This window comes from Ascaphus truei, chromosome 5 (assembly GCF_040206685.1).
Source record: "Ascaphus truei isolate aAscTru1 chromosome 5, aAscTru1.hap1, whole genome shotgun sequence".
In the NCBI taxonomy this organism is placed as follows: domain Eukaryota; kingdom Metazoa; phylum Chordata; class Amphibia; order Anura; family Ascaphidae; genus Ascaphus; species Ascaphus truei.
This window is the reverse complement of record NC_134487.1, coordinates 103,996,674-104,013,496: the sequence shown is the minus strand read 5'-3', so window position 1 is coordinate 104,013,496 and position 16,823 is coordinate 103,996,674. Positions and strand designations below refer to the sequence as shown.

Here is a 16,823-nt window from a genome sequence, read left to right as displayed (position 1 = left end):
TTGTATGGAGCATGGCGGTCAAAAGGAGGGAAAATATCCTTTCTTGTGTGCCCGTGCCTTCAAAAGGACTTGAATCTATCTGGTGGTATGGACTTTAACCACTTTAGGCTACCAATAGAATACCGGGTGGCAGTGGTGGAGGACGAGGGGTGTATAAGATGTGTTTGTAATCAGTGTGACTTCCCAGGTGGCAAACAGACCTGGGGTCCCAAGCGTGCTGCTGTGTGCTACGGAACCCGCAGAGGAAGATGCGGCTAACCAGCCCACCTCAGCTACAGAAGGCCCATGCGCCCTAACCGCAGTTCCAGATTCGGTTTCACACTAAGGACTGCAGATTCTTGAACCACAGATTCCGGAATCACAGGGTAAGGTGTCTCTACCCCCATCCCCTCATAGTGATTCCAGCGACCAACAACCAGCTGTAGTGATGCGCCAGCCGGCGGACCACACCAGTGAAGCTGGAAATAAAGAACCAACTACCTCAGTTGCAGTGACTCTTGCTATGGGCCCGTGTGCCCTACTACGGCCAGTCCGGCCTAAGATGATGGTACCGTCGGTCCTAGGCTTGGGATCAGTACCTAACCACAACAAGGGTGAGTTGACTGCCTCAGGGGTGTTGGGTGTGAGCCTCCAGGTGACCGCGGAGCACGATAGCTCCTTAAGTCTGGCCACCCGGGCGAATGGCTCCACTCGGCATCGCGTCCTGGAGGAGGTGTCTCCCTTAGAAGATAGCTGTCCAGTGGTGCGAGTGGACCAGTACCTATCGCCTATCGTCCAGGTGAAGAGAACAGTCAGTCCCATCGTGGTGTCCAGTGAAGCACAGATGGTACCTGACAGTGTTCCAGAGGAAGAGGAATCCATCGCAAGCCAGCGGAGTGGTGAGGAACTTCCTTACTCCCTACAGGCTCCGGTGGAGGTGGCCGTGATAAAGTCCCCAACTAAAGTTCATGCTGAGCAGAAGAACGTAGCTGGACATCCGTGTGTCACCACAACTGAACCGAGTGTGAGCCCGTGTGCTCCGACCCAAATGGTCCCAGGACTGGGATCCAACGCTCCCGAGTTTCCAGCAAGTAAGTGGGCTGCCCCAGAAGTGCCGGGGGCAGGTCCCGAGACAGCCGAGGTGGCAACTGACAGCGTCCCCGAGGACCTGTTGGCCACCGTGAATCACCGCAGTGGTAAGGTATCTACCCTTTACTCCCTGCCGGGTGAAACAGAGACTTTGAGGAAAGAGACATTGTCCATTTCTCGCTTCCCAGTGGAAGCCTCGCAAGTACGTAGGGACAAGGACTGTGTGGCGAGGGAGCTAGTAAAAATTGCCTCCCTTGAGCCCAAGAAGGAGCGCTCCATTCACTATGTGGTGGACCGCGGGAAAGGTCCCGGCCTCCTTGCCTACCGCATCCATGCCGCGGATGGCCGGGTAAAGGCCTGGTTAAGAGACATTGTACTCTTCCTTCCACCAGGGGAAGGAATGAGTACGGAACCGGTAACTGATACCCCAGGGTGGGCTCTCCAAGAGATTCACCCAGGGGAGGCTCACGGACGCAAAAGTGAGGTACCCCCACATGATCGGTTAGGGGCAACCCATAGATGGTCTCAGCTCACCTCAGTTATCCTATATGACATGCCATGTATGCGTGATAATTAAGTCAATCTGCTAAGTGTATTGTTTATGCAATGCAAATTTTTATTGTGTAAACTTATGCAGTGTGATGTCGTTCCCCAAGCGGGGATGTTGGGTTTTTCACCAGGGGTAGAGTGTAGCCCTGGTCTCCAGCAGCTCCTAGAGACCCCCCTCCCTTGGAGCAGCGTGGTCGCGGGTGCCGCCGGAGCCAGGGCTGGACCCGACGGCTGCTTACAAAGGTGGGGGCTGGAGCAGGGAGTAGCGCGCTATCGACGCGAGCAGGGAGTAGCGCGCTATCTACGTGAGCAGGCCGGTTGCCGGGGACGCAATCGGGCCGTTGCTAAGGCCGCGGTCGCGTTGCTGCAGTCCCGGTGGCTCGGGAAGCAGGGCGCCGCCATTGTGAATGCTGTTGCGCATGCGCAGGAGCCAGCTAGCGCGGGAGGCCCCCAAACAGCTCACACATGCGCAGTGCAGGACTGTCAGCCCCCAGGGTGCATAGGGGCAGAGCCACATGACCCCAGGGAGCCAATAGGGCTGGAGGATGACTCTGCAGGATCAAGCAGATACATTGTGTGGGTTTGGGACTACGCAGTTAGTCAGAGCCAGGAGAAGCCAAGGGAAGGAGGTGTAGGGTACAGGAGTCAGTGACTCCCTGTACTAGGCCAGCAACCCCCAAGGCCCGAGATAGCCCAGACTCACCCAGTAGAGTGAGTGTTGCCAGGGACAGCCCTCAGGTTAGGGACCCTGTCACTTACATCAGTTGGAGCTGGGGAGCTGTAGGGGAAGGGTGTAGGGAGCGAGTGAAGCTCCTGCACCGTGTAAGGTCCCCTATATCCCAGGTAGGCCCCAACTCACTCTCAGGCTAGTGGGTAATTGACCAGGGACGGCCCTAGGTTAGGGACGCTGCCCGAAGGGTCGTGACGTGCCTTATTGTCCGGTCACAGCGGTCAGTGCTGTGAGGGCGGACAAGAGGGCCTAGTGTTAAGTTGTCGTGCGTTGTGGCAAGGGTTAAGATAGGCTACCCCGTAGGCCATAGGAGTTTCCCCTTAAGCATTCCAGGTTGCTGTGCTGTAGGGACGGCCTATAGTACAGCGATACTCACGTTAGTTCCCGGAGCCAGTTAGGGACTCCCTTGACGCTGCCGCAGTGTTCCAAAGGTTGGGCGCAGACTGTTGAGGCAGAGGTTCTGCGTGGGATCGTCAAAGGTGGTGGTTCCGGTGTCTTCGGTCATCGGATCCTTTTCGAAGCCGTTGCAGATCCGAGCACTGGAGTGCTCGGCAGGTACTCTAACCCTACAAGTGCACCAACGGGCCCAGTAGTTTAATAGTGACTGCGCAGTCACCCATATTCTCTCTCTCTGCAAGAGTGCGGGACATTGGGTGGGGATCCTATGGATACGGGGTGGGATCAACCGGTGTTGGGAAGCGTCCTGCGCGATGCCATAGTCAGTGTCGCCTCTAGAGAGGGACACCCGTTATTATGTTGATAGTATTTGTGTTGTATGTGGTTCCCAAGTAAAAGTATTAGTTATTATACATTTCGGTGTGCGAGTTATTTTGTATGTGTCCTGCGAGGAACAATTCCTGCTCTGCTAGGAACCATCGCAGGTGGAGGCGCTGCACCGTGTACAAGGTTACTCTTAATATAATTGCCCCAGGTTCCCCGTGGCGGAAGCTCAGCCCTCCTGTGAGCTTAACAGGTAAAGCACCACACCTGGTAACACTGTATGTTCTCCGCACCCACACTATATCTGCGATTGGGGGGGGAATACCCGTAACACGTTTTTAACAGTATTCAAATTGGGGAGGGGGTAGGGAGGGTTTTCTCAGGGACCAAACCATGCTATTTTCAGCTACAAGCACACCCCAGTTTCAGAGATACTTACCGGTTTCATTGCTGGTGCGCTTCCTGGGTAAACATGGCAGCTGAGGTCGTTCAACAGGAAACCGCAATATCATCTGTACAACTTATTAGTGGCTCACGGTTTGGAGGCCATTTTGTATATCAGAAACAAGGGAGTCCCCGAAGCTGAATATAGTGAGGTTTAGTTCTGGAAGACCCCCCCCCCCCAGGTCCGAATACTATAAAAATATCAAGAAGAGAAAAAACAAGAACCCACCGCCCCACCGCGATCACGTGTCCACTCCCCAGAGCGGTCACATGATCGCGCCATCCCTTAACTCGGAAACAGTAGGCCTCCTCTTCCATTTCCTGCATTACACATCGCGTCCTGGAACGCAGAATTCAATCTCCCCTAGAACACAAGCACTTTAAGGGCATGATGTAACCAAAGGGTAAAACTTTACAGTGCTGGGGGCTGCCACCGATCCTCTGCCACTTTCACGTGATCGCTCTGTGTTGCGACTGTTGCCCAGATGCTGTAAACAGAAGTGGAGGGACATCGTTGCTCCAGCTTCTTACATAAGGTGCAGATTTTACAGCAAGAAAGCTAAGGTCACCTCAAACATGGAGCATTTTTGGTGCAGGTTCAGGGGAGAGAAGTGATGCACGGAGGCACACGACTTGATACATCTCATAATCTATGCGCCACCTACAGTAATTCCTCCCTAACTCCGTGTTAGGAATCGGGGAACACGTCCTCTGCGACGTGTTCCCTCCTTACCTGTTGTCTCGCAGTCCTCTACTCTGGCACCAGCGCGTGCGCGAACCCCCGCTATGCTTAAAGAGCGCGTGCACGCGCAGCTCTTCTAGAATGCCACAGAGCTTAGCTCCGCCCCCTCAGACGCGCCGCGCCTCTCTCGTGCGCGGCGGACACACGGGACGTTGTGCATAGCTCCCCAGCTGCGTGTCAAGTATTCTACCAGCCCACTTGCATCCTGCAGCCAATCCTTGTCTCTGCGGAGGCCCCGCCTCCGTTCCGCCTCCCGTGTGCTATAAAGATCCTGCAGTTCCTGTCTTTCCTGGCTGAGCATAACTAGTTGTAGCCTTGTGCTTCCACGTCTGGTGTGCCTTGCTCTCTGTCTTGTGCTTCTCTCTACAGTTAACCCTTCATGTACCGACCCGGTTTGTATTTGGAAACTCCTGTGGATACTGACCCCAGCTTACCCTCGACTCTGCTGACTTCTCCAATCCCGAATTACGGCTACACGGACTTTGACCATTCTAATCTCTCCAAGCCAAAACCTTGGCAAGTATCTGGACTAACCCACTCTCTCCAACCCAGACCCGGCTACGTTGACAATCCGCCTGCCAGGCTTCGCTTCCGCTGCTGTGGGTGCGTGGTTCTATACTTCCCCACCTCAGTACCAGGGTCCTGTTTTGCTCGTGGGCCGCGCAAGCGTTGCACTCCGCCTCTTGACGCTCCTCAAAAAACAAGCTGCCGAACATGGTGCAAAAATGAGCGGAGCGTCCTTGCTGCACTGGTGCAAAGAGGCGCAACGTGAAAATAACACAATTTGCTTCAATTTCGCTCCACAATTCGCCTTGGTTCTTAGGCCCTATGGTCATGAACACAACAGAAGAGGACTTCGTCTTCCCTTTCTGGTGCCAGACGGCTTTCTGGGACTATGTATTTGACTTACTAGGGACCTTAAGATCCCCAAAGCCATTCTGCAGCCCCATGGTGCCGTAGATATTCCAGCACTTAAAAGGTTAATCCAGCCTCAGTCCTGCCCCACTGCAGTCAGCATGCATGGGAAGCAGTGCACACATGCATATTCCCTCCCCTATTGCTTGGTTTTCCTTTATGTAATAAGCATTCTAACTCATTACAGGGAAGTACATTTGAAGTGAAGTGAAGGACATTTGAAGGTGAAACTAAGAGGCCTGCTTATTAAAGTCTCCTGGCAGCAAAACTGGAGCAAAATGAATTGCAAAAGGTTTTACATCGTTATACACAGGAGAGTACAGCACAAGTTCAATTCCCCCCCCCCCCCCCCCCCCATACCACATGTGGTTTATTGAAATAGTTAAAGGCAGTCTGGGATATGTAATAAAGTCTAAATGGGAGCAAACACAATGCAACAGATTTATCAAACTCATAAGGTCCCATGGGATACAATAGGATTTTTTCCTTTTGCAGCCGGACGACTGATACATGGAACCTAGTGTGTCCAAACCATACAATCATCGCTTTTACGTGTCGTGCAGCACAGTGACAGATTTCAGTGAATGAGGCCTATGTGCAGTACTGCTGTTAGATGCTCCTACCTACGCATTATGCAGGAGGAAAAGGCAGAGGGCTATGTTAAAGAAGCAATCACACATAAATACTTTCCCCCCCACATTGGAACCAAGGGGTTCTCTGGAGCTGAGCCAGGTTATTTTTAGTTCCAGGGACGCCCCGGTTCCTTCAGATAATTAGTGGTTTGGTTACCTTCGTCACTTCCTAGATATAACGACCATCTAATAGAAAGCCGCAATGTCGTTCCCCTTCATTTTTACAGAATTTGAAATGGGGGGGATCCGCCAGACCTGAACCCCACTATTTTTAGTTTCCTGTTCCCCTTTTATTTGCCAAGTGTTTCAGCTTCGAATTTAGGAAATCAAAATGGCCGCCCACTCCTGTGGGCCAATAGGCAGCCGCAACAAATGATCCCTGAGGGTCTGGGCAGCACAAATCATCTCCATGGGACCCATATGTTCAGGTAATGTAACAAAATGCACCCCTCCTACCCCCCCCCCCCCCCAGAAGCACAAACTTTAAGTAAAATGCAGAGAGGCCATTATACAGTACAGGCGATGGGGCATCGGACATTAAATAGAAAAACAGAAAGATATAGTGAACCACACATAATAAGCTGTTTGAAATAAACTTATTATATTTCTCATATCACATATGATCAGGCTAAAGGGCCATATTTACTAAGCAGCGCCCCACCACCTTATGGTCCATTCACTTCAACGAGCTGTAAGGTGCCGTACAGCTTAGCACTGTTTAGTAAATATGGTCCAAAATGTTCTCATCAAATGTACATTTCCTGTGTATCAAGTTTAAATGTATCTGTTGTGTTGTTTTGCTTTGATACAGGCTTTGATAAAAAGCCCTACAAATGGCTACACACGTTTATTACATATGTACCAATATAAATGCAAGAAAAGGTAGATATTATCACCGTTTTGTTAGTTCTAACAACGAACTCATCTAAAGCCAATGTAACCATTGAAAGGAACAGGGATATAAAGAGCCCCATATACATGTTGTGGTTTTCCACCAGAAACAAAAGCCCTTTCGTTCACGGTTATAGGGACACAGGCTCAGGAATCACACAGCCCCACGTCACAGTGCCAGATCAAACCCTAAACCTGCCAAATAATAAGTGACTTACGTCAAGAAGATGAGCTCCTTAGAAATATCCACTAATAAAGAAGCATTCTGTCCATGTGCAGGGAGAAGCGGTCTGTGTTTCCTTCCTGTTACTCAGAGCCTTGCAGGGCTCAGTTTGGGAGCTAGTTGCCTGGTTACATTATGCCTTCAGCTGAGCTGTGGCTTTCATTCCTGCCCCTTCTCACTGCCTTCCAGTCCTTTATTGTTTCACTCTCAATAGTCAAAGCAGCTGATGATTAATACTGACACAGTTCTCTATTCATTTTGTAAAACCTCATTATGTTTATTGTGTTCATTTCCATTGTGCAAATACAGACGTGAGGAAAGGCAGCGTTAGTTCGGTGGGAAGTACATTTCCCGCTGACATCTCCCTATGTTGTGACAATTTTGATAGAGCCACATGTCATTAGCCTTTAATTGAGACAGAGTAAAAAGATGGTAGGTGGATAAATAGAGTCCCATTCCCTCAATCTGACAAATCCAGTACATGGCTTCTCTGGTGCTAAAAGTTTCCAGAAATAAATATGTAACCCCTTATAAATCGCATGCAGCACCCACACACACTGCTCCCTGCCAGACTCCTCTCCAATGTGCACTCAGCATGCCACTCTTATGGGCACGGCATAAACCAATGACAATGGACTTGAGAGAGGAGGGACAAAGAGGGAGAGGAGTCTATAAATGCGCCCAGAGGAGCTGTGGGGGCAGAGCTGTCACATGCTGAGGGATCTCAGGACTGACCAGTGGTGGGCAGTAAGACCAGACAGCGATCCGATCGAGGTCAGCGGATGCTGACAGGATGGAGTGCAGCCCAGCGGACCATCCATCGGACATCAGCAGGAGGCACATGCACCGTCAGAGGCGATCCTCAACGGAAACCAAGTAAAGGCACCGAAGCATTTGCGAAGTACAGGCCTGCTACGTAAATAACCCAACTAAGAGCTCCAACAGTGTGCCGGCACTTTCACACAGGTCTTTTATAAATGGGGTTGGGTGGTTTCAGAGACACGGACACACACTTAGGCAGCGTTTTGTGGGGATTGTTTATGTATTGTATGTTTATTTATTTAAAAAATGTTTTACCAGGAAGTAATACATTGAGAGTTACCTCTCGTTTTCAAGTATGTCCTGGGCACAGAGTTATGATAACAAGTATATGGTAAAACACACAGAGCCCCTACAAGCTCATATTGAACCCCCCAAATAACCACAACATATATATATATATATATATATATATATATATATATATATATGCGTATAAGTGTCAAAGAGGAGTGCTTCTGAGCATGGCAATATATATTTAAAACCTGAGACAGAACATGAAACACAGACATAGCTCAGTGCTACATCCTATGACACAAATACACAGTACAGTGCCTAAATATATATATAGATATATATATATATATATATATATATATATATATATCTATATATATATATCTTTTGAATAAAATGGTCTTTTAGTTGAACTCTTTGGTCAAAGTGTTGTAAGCCCTTGAGCCACTACACGGCAGACCACGTCTCAAGGGTCCTAACACTAATATAAATTCTTAATAACCTGTACATTACCAGGAAGAATGATTTATAATAAATCTGTCAAAATTAGTTGCATGGTTCTAAGTCTGATTGAAGCTCTTATTAACCTGTATAATACCAGGAAAAGCACTCTGTATTAGATTTGTCGCAGTCAAACTGCCAGCAAGTTCCCATGAGTGTGGGGGTTCAATATGAGCTTTTAGAGGTTCTGTGTGTTTTGCAATTCTGTTCAGCTGTTCCTAGCTGATTTGGAGGGTTGCTCCTCCTTCCCAAGTTTGAAGCTCACCCCTTCCCACTTTTAAATGGTTAAAAGCTCACTCCATCTCACCTTCCACACTCAAAGGATGTAGCACTGAGCTCTGTCTGTGTTTCATGTTCTGTCTCTGGTTTTAGACAATGATATGGTTACATGAAGTGAGCAAGGTTATACATTATATACAAGACATTGCATGCACAGTAAGGAATAATATCAGCTCAGTGCTACATCCTTTGAGTGTGGAAGGTGAGATGGAGTGAGCTTTTAACCATTTAAAAGTGGGAAGGGGTGAGCTTCAAACTTGGGAAGGAGGAGCAACCCTCCACATATATATTATAGGTGTATGTAACAGTTACAGACCAGATTAAAATTGGTAGACTGCTTTAGTTTTGAAAGAACTTACACTGGTGGTGACTGTGAGTAGGGTTGTACCAGTTTTGGGGTGCACGGTAAGAGAAGGAGGAGCGGACGGATACTGTTGAACCTTGGGGCAATGATCAGTCTTTTGGAGTCAAATCTCGGATGATAAGTGTTGCATGTGGTAGGGGTGAGGAGCTTGTTCAGATAGATGGTTAGCTTGCCCAGAAAGTATTTGAAGGCAAGACAGGAAAGATGAACTTTGCGCTTAAACTCAAGAATGTGCATGGAATGATCCTAAAAGTTGAGGATTATATGGTTTATCTCGGTATATGAAGACAATTACCTTAAAAATACTTTTGTGTTATAAACATTACTGTAGTCTGCCTCCCTTTGTCTGACCTACTGCCATGTGTGGGGTAACGTATAGAGGAGGACTCAGGCCCCCAACTCAGCATTAGGTGTTAGTCTGAGGTAAATTAGAGGGGTTACAAATAGTACCAAAGATATCGTATATTTCAACAAAGTAGTAACAGCGTAATAAAATGAGAAATGTTTTTATAATTTAATAAGCATTATATACAATGGTGTTCTGTAGTGACAAAGGTACCGAAACACCTAAGCATAGAAAAATTAATTTATATACTAACTACAATAAATAATGTCGCTTTAAATAAAGAAATGGTAGGAAAATGATTTCTCCACTCCCAGATAGTATTCCAACCCCGTTCCTAATTGTTTCATATTCACTATATGGAGTTGCTTGTCGGCCCCTAAAATAAGGTGTCTCACATCGACTGATATCGGTCACAAAAAAACCCGTGGAATACATTTACATATAAATATAATAAAATGTGAAGTGTCATGACCCATTTGACTTATATGGCGCACACATAAAACAATGGGAATGAATATGAGAAAAAAATATTGAGTAATCCGTGCGGAATTAAACATCACTACTTCTGAGGTACTCTCCTAAAGTCACGGGGACATTGGCAGGGGCACAGTTCATTGGAGTACATGCGTTGCACTCCCATAGGAGTATTTAGAAACCATAAAAATAATAATAAAGACTACAGGAAATAAAGAGGGACCATCTCCAGGGAGTTTACAATCTACATAGTATATGCACGATATTGTGAGATATCTTCTGTCTACCCCTTTTGTATCTAAAGCCCTCTCCCGTCTAAAACCTTTCTCACTCACTGCCCCACACCTCTGGAATTTCATCCCCCTCAATATCCGACTAGCATCCTTTCTCTCTACCTTTAAGGCTCATCTCATCTTAAAACACACCTATTTAAAGAAGCATAGGGGTAGCTCCGTTGGCTGATACTAAACATTCGTGTTGTACCGCAGGGGAGCGCAAACTTTTTCTGCTGTGCCCCCTGTCTTCCCTGCCTCGATGCTAGCGTTTCCCCTCGACTACCTTAGACCTGCGTGTGACATCACATGACCCCACGGCATCATTTGACGCTGCGCTGCCATGGCGATGCGTCACAGAGAGCCTGAACCTCGGTAAGTATAGCGTTGCAGAGGCCCCCAGCATTTAATTTAAATGCCTTGGGGAAGAGTGCGAGGCCTCTGCAACTGCCCACGCCCCCCTCCCTCTTGAAAAATCTCCCACCCCCCCTGGGAGGGGGGGGGGGCGCTCCCCCTAGTTTGCCCACTGCTGTTGTACCGGGTCCTGATGATTGCTGGATACCAGGTACCCAGCCGGGTAGCATTGGCTCACCTGCATCCGGAGTCGGAGGAAGACCGCTGCAGAGGGTGAGGAGTACCACAGCGACATTGTGGGAGCAGCGGAACACATCACAGCTGATGATGGTAGGAGCCGGGGAAATGGACTGGAGCAGGAGCATTACTATTGGATAACCAGCTCCTCCGCGGCTGTCCAATAGTAACGCTCCTGCTCCGGTCACTTGTTCCCCGGCTCCCACCGGCATCATCTGTGATGCGTTTCGCAGCTCTCACGCTGGCTCAACAATGACGTCCTCTGCTGCCACCGCAACCACCAGGATGTCTGCCGCTGCTACATCAATGTGGCTGTGGTCCTCCTCACCCTCCACAACGGTCTTCCTCACCCTCCGCCGCCAGCTGCAGGTAAGAGGGAGCAGAACGGAAAATACCCGGCGCCAGTCCTAGCCCCCTGGTGCCAGTTCAGGGTAATTTCCGGGTACCGGAAAAAGTGCCGGGTATTTACCTGGTACTTGGTACATCACTACTATACATTCATATGCACTGACTTTGACCCCTTGCAGATGCACTTACCAGAACACCCTCCTACTGTCTGTGAGTTTTCACTACTTACCACTTCCAGTGCCGAGAAATGGTTTGAAAACCCCTTAAGATTTTTACATATTTCACATCTTTCAAACCTAAAATGTTATTAGATATTAATCTAAGTCCTAATAATAGATAAAGATAACCTGCTCAAACAAATGACACAAAAACATGGTACTTTTTCAACATGTATTTATCCACAAATGAATCAACATTCAATATCCATGTGTCAAAAAGTATGTGAAGCTTTAGGCCTCGTTCAGGGTGCAGGCTTCGGAGGGAGGGTGTGCTGCCGTGCGTGCTGCCGTGAGAAACAAAGTATTCAATTTGAATACTGGTTGTCAGGGTAGCAACCGCCCTGTCTCCGAAGCCAGGAGTTGAAGCTGACTACAGTTTCAATAAACGAAAATTTCGTTTTTTGGAGCTGCAGCAGCGTCACTGGGACTAGGCAGCCAATGAAATCATTCTTCAGAATGATTTCATGACTGCAACCTCGATACTTACCCTGCTGTGTGTAACCCCACCCCCTCCCCAACGCTGAAAAGTCTGCTGGGGGATAAACACAGATCGCCCAGCAAACTGCCGCACTGCCTCCCTCCCGCCCTCCCTCCGAGTCCTGCAGCTGGCACCCTGAACGAGGCCTTAGATTCAGTACCTGGTGGCACCCCATTGCACAGCAATGACTTCAACTAAGCATTTCCTGTAACTGCTGGTCAGTCTCTTACAGTACATCGTTTTTCAGGAATTTTGACCCTTCCTCCTAAGAGAACTGCTTCAACTCAGTGACATTTGAGGGCTTCCTTGCAAGGTTCTCTCTAACTCTTCCACCTTTCTCTCTAACTTTTCCACCCTTCTCCCTAACTCTCCCCTCCTCTCTAACTCTCCTGTGTAATTATTTCGCTCTCACCCCTAATCTCTAACCTCTCCCTCCTCACTCTCTCCCCACTCTTCTTTAACTCTCCCCATTCCCCACTCCTTTCTAAATCTGTCTTCATCCCTTCTCTCGAACGCTCTCTCCCCACTCCTAACTCCCTCTCCCCCCTCCTCTCTATCTCCCCTCCTGTCTTACTAAAGTTCTCCTTCCTCTCACACTCAATTCCTTGTTCCACTTGCACTCAATTCCCCATTGCTCTTACACTCAATCCCTCATTCCTCAAACTTAATTTCCCCTTCCTCTCACTCAATCCCCCTCTCTTTCAGTATGCAGAAGTTGGGCCCAATTTCTAGGCCATGCCCAATTTCTAGTGCTGCCCGGGACACAGGAACACCAGCGGGGGGAGGGGGGAGCTTGGTGTGGGGACCCTGCAGCAAACAAACAAAGACCCCCCATCCAGCTCTCGGGGGGCCCCCTACATCCCAGAGTTTTGCAGTAGTGTAGTTACATCCGAGTGTACCCGAAACAGGTATTTGTTTTGATATACGTGTAGCCCCCTTTCCCCGTGACTAAGGGAACTACGCCTGCTGAATACCTATTTTGTGTACAGGAGGCCTAATCCTCCGTCACTGGGAGCCTGGGGTGATAGCATTATTCCCACCTGGGAGGGATCCCAGCGCTGCAGGATAACCCCTCTCAGGAACCACAGTAGTCAATGAATAATAACACACACACACTGGTATGACTAAATAGCTTTACTAACACATATATTTAACAGCACAATAACAATAATAACAACACAGGGTGGTTGTCCCCCCCAAAGTACATAGGGTGCGTGGCACAAATACACCTGGTGTCCTCCCCCAATGAGAGTTAGTCCCACCGAAGTGTAGGGAGTAGCGTTACCCCTGTGGACCGTTGGTGCACTTTACCTCCCTGGGCACTCCTGTACCCAGGTAGTGCTGAATGAGCAAAAAGGATCTGTTTGATCCCACGACGTCTGCTGAATCCTCTCTCTCTGGTCCGCATAGGCGTCCGCCTCTTCAGGGAGCTCCAGCTGTAGGGTGTCCCTTATTGTCTAGCGTTGCCTGTGGTCTGATCCCAGACTGCAGGCTGCAGCTCACCACGTGGTGTCTCTTCGCTGGTGCTACATCTGACACTATATTGGCCCAGTATCTGAAGAGGAGATTATACAAGCGCTCCTCAAACTAAAACTAAGCAGCCAATGTGGACCCGACTTACTACAATCTAGGTTCCAACGACTTGTTGCCCCAGCCATTGCCAAACCAATTGCGTCCATAGTCAACTCTATCCTGTCTGCAGGCCATATCCCTAAGACCTGGAAAACTGCCAGAGTTGTCCCAATTTTCAAAAGTGGGGACAAAAACACTGTCTCAAACTACAGGCCAATCTCACTTCTCCCAATTCTATCCAAAGTCATGGAAAAATGTGTCCACTCCCAATTAAGCGATTTCTATACCAAGACAAATTTCCCTAGCCAATTCCAATCTGGGTTTCGTCCCAAACACTCCACCGTAACTACCCTGCTAAAAGTTTGCAATGAAATCCAGTGTGGAATGGAACGGGGACAACTCACTGGTGCAGTATTCCTAGATTTTGCAAAGGCTTTTGACACAGTTGATCATGCTATCCTGCTAAACAAACTCCAGAGCTCTGGAATAGGGAAGCATGCTTTAAACTGGTTTCAGTCCTACCTATCAGGAAGTTCCCAACATGTGTCCATCTCAGGCTCTAACTCCAACCCCTGGATATCACCTGTGGTGTCCCGCAAGGTTCTGTTCTGGGCCCCCTACTCTTCTCAGTGTTCATTAATGATCTTCCCACAGCTTGTAAGGAAGCCTCAATACACATGTATGCAGATGACACAATCCTATATGCACACAGCCATAGCCTCTCTGACCTTCAACACATACTTCAGTCTGACTTTTTGAGACTCGAAAATTGGATTTCCCAAAACAAACTGTTTTTAAACACTGACAAGACTGTAACAATGGTATTTGGGACCAAGACTAAATTTGTAAAGCTCCCAGTGACTGAGCTCCTGATTAGAACCAACGCTAACACCACCCTAACACCTGTCACTAGTTTTAAATACCTGGGCTTATGGTTTGACTCCCACTTAACATTCGGGATGCACATTGATACCCTGACAACCAAGACCTATGCCAAACTAGGGGTACTTTACAGGAACAAATCCTCCCTAAGTCTCCTGGTCAGAAAGCGTATCGCACAGCAGATGCTAATGCCAATTATTGACTATGGAGACATAGTATATGGCTCGGCACCTCAAACCCACCGTAGCAAACTTGACACCCTCTACAATTCAATTTGTCGTTTTGTTCTCCAATGCAACTACAACACACATCACTGCGAAATGCTCAAAGAACTAGATTGGTCAACACTAGAGTCTAGGCGCAAAGTTCATCTTTCCTGTCTTGCCTTTAAATTCTTCATGGGCAAGCTACCCAGCTACCTGAACAAGCTCCTCACCCCTACCACATGCAGCACTTATCATCTGAGATCAGACTCCAAAAGACTGTTCATGGTCCCAAGGCTCAACAAAGTATCCGGACCTTCCTCCTTCTCCTACCGTGCACCTGAAAACTGGAACAACCTACCAGAGACTCTCACATCCACCACCAGTTTAAGTTCTTTCAAATCTAAGGCTGTCTCACATTTTAAACTGGTCTGTAACTGTTTCATACGCTCATAATATATATTTTCTTTAACTGTGCACGCAATGTCTTGTATATAATGTATACCCTGCTCATTTATGTAACTGTACCTGTAACCATGCATTATTTGTTTTACTCTGTGCCCAGGACATACTTGAAAACGAGAGGTAACTCTCAATGTATTACTTCCTGGTAAAATATTTTATAAATAAATAAATAAGGCTAAAGGGTAATGTCCCTGTCTGGGGTCTTCCCTAAAGCAGCCACAATCTAAAAGGGAATTTAGGACCAAGCTGAGATCTAAGGGACAAACCTAGTCCTAGGGAGCACTGCTCCCTGGATACTACCTCAACGGTTTTCCCCTTCTTCCAACTGCCAGAAACTCCAGCAACTGCCTGTGTCAACATTCTAACTGCATGTCCCTCAGGCTCCTGGGAGATGTAGTCCCTTGCAGAGCCTCTCCTAAGACGGCCGCTGCAACTCTGGGGACTGCGCATGCACAAAGATTCCACTGCGCATGCGCGAACCTAAAAAGGCCTCCTCAACTTCTCGCCTCTCTGCGCATGTGCACGGGTGAACTACAAGATGGCGACTATCGCTTGCCGGGTCCACCAAGGAGCTCCGCCGCTTCCATACACCGCAGCCGTCCCCCTCCCCGGCACTGGAGGTAAGAGGGAATACGGCTACATCCTCCCTCTGATGGAGAATCCAACGTCCCCTGATAGAGAATCCAACGTCCCCGCTTGGGAACATCATATACACACAGAAGTTATATAATGAAAAGGAAGAACAATTATACAACTTAACACAACACAATTTATTCTAAACCAAATTAAACATTTTAGTGAGTATGGTGATAACCGAAGCTCGCTTACTCCGAGAAAGCTGCTGAGACTCATAATGAGGGGCCCCTAAGGAATAATATGCCACTGCTGGCTTCTGCGAGTCTCTTCTTCCGAGACGCCTTCTTGGGAGAGGCTATCGTGGGCTTGAGGCCCTGTCCCTCTCATAATGGGTGAACCAGTCTGTACAAAATCTCTTTGGGGAACAAAGCTCGGGCTTCTTGGGTCAAGGGGACGGCTTGTTGAAGCTACTGGTGAGGGTACTTGCGGCACGGACTCATTACATAGTAGATGAGGTTGAAAAAAAGACATGTCCATCAAGTTCAACCTATGCTAAATTTAGACAAGAGATACTTTATCCTATATCTATAATTCCTTATTGATCCAGAGGAAGGCAAACAAAAAACCCCAGTGTCATGTCATCCAATGATATCTCATAAGGGGAAAAATAAATTCCTTCATGACTCCCAAGAATTGGCAATTGGATTATTCCCTGGATCAACCTTCTTCCCATGTTTACTTATTTGGTATGTCCCTGTATATCTTTCCTTTAAAAAAAGATGCCCCACTTTTTTTTTTTTAAACAAATCTATTGTATCTGCCATCACCGTCTTCATGGGTAATGAATTCCACATTTTAACTGCCCTTACTGTAAAGAACCTTTTCCTTTGTTGCTAGTGAAATCTCCTTTCCTCCAACCTTAAGGGATGCCCCCGAGTCCTTTGTACTGCCCTTGGGATGAATAGTTCTTTTGAAAGCTCCTTGTACTGACCCCGAATATATTTGTATATAGCCCAACTTCTACGTCCACCTGCAGGGTCCCAGATCCCCTTCTGCATTGATACAGGAAGCCTCCCTCCACCCATACCCCAAGATCAAATTCTTAAGAGTGGGGGGAATTAAGTGAAGTGAGAGGAGGAGGGGGGAGGCAGTAGGACAGCGGCCTTCCAAAATACACCTGATGTAGAATAAGACCCTACGTATCTTGGGAACCAGGGAGTGTCTGGAGTTTCAAATAGCACAGGTCAGTCCCCAGATTACACCCTCAAAGAGGCCAAGAGTTAG

General features: G+C 48.0%; 1 protein-coding gene across 1 annotated transcript in view; it reads right to left on the bottom strand.

The window, feature by feature from the left end:
- The window catches only part of LOC142495218 (uncharacterized protein C3orf20-like), an 82,209-nt gene extending 75,128 nt beyond the window's left edge, over nucleotides 1-7,081 (bottom strand). Inside the window, exon 1 of the mRNA XM_075600395.1 lies at nucleotides 6,910-7,081. The gene's annotated coding sequence lies outside the window, so the exon portion shown is untranslated. The remainder of the gene's footprint in view (nucleotides 1-6,909) is intronic.
- Nucleotides 7,082-16,823: the final 9,742 nt, after the last annotated feature.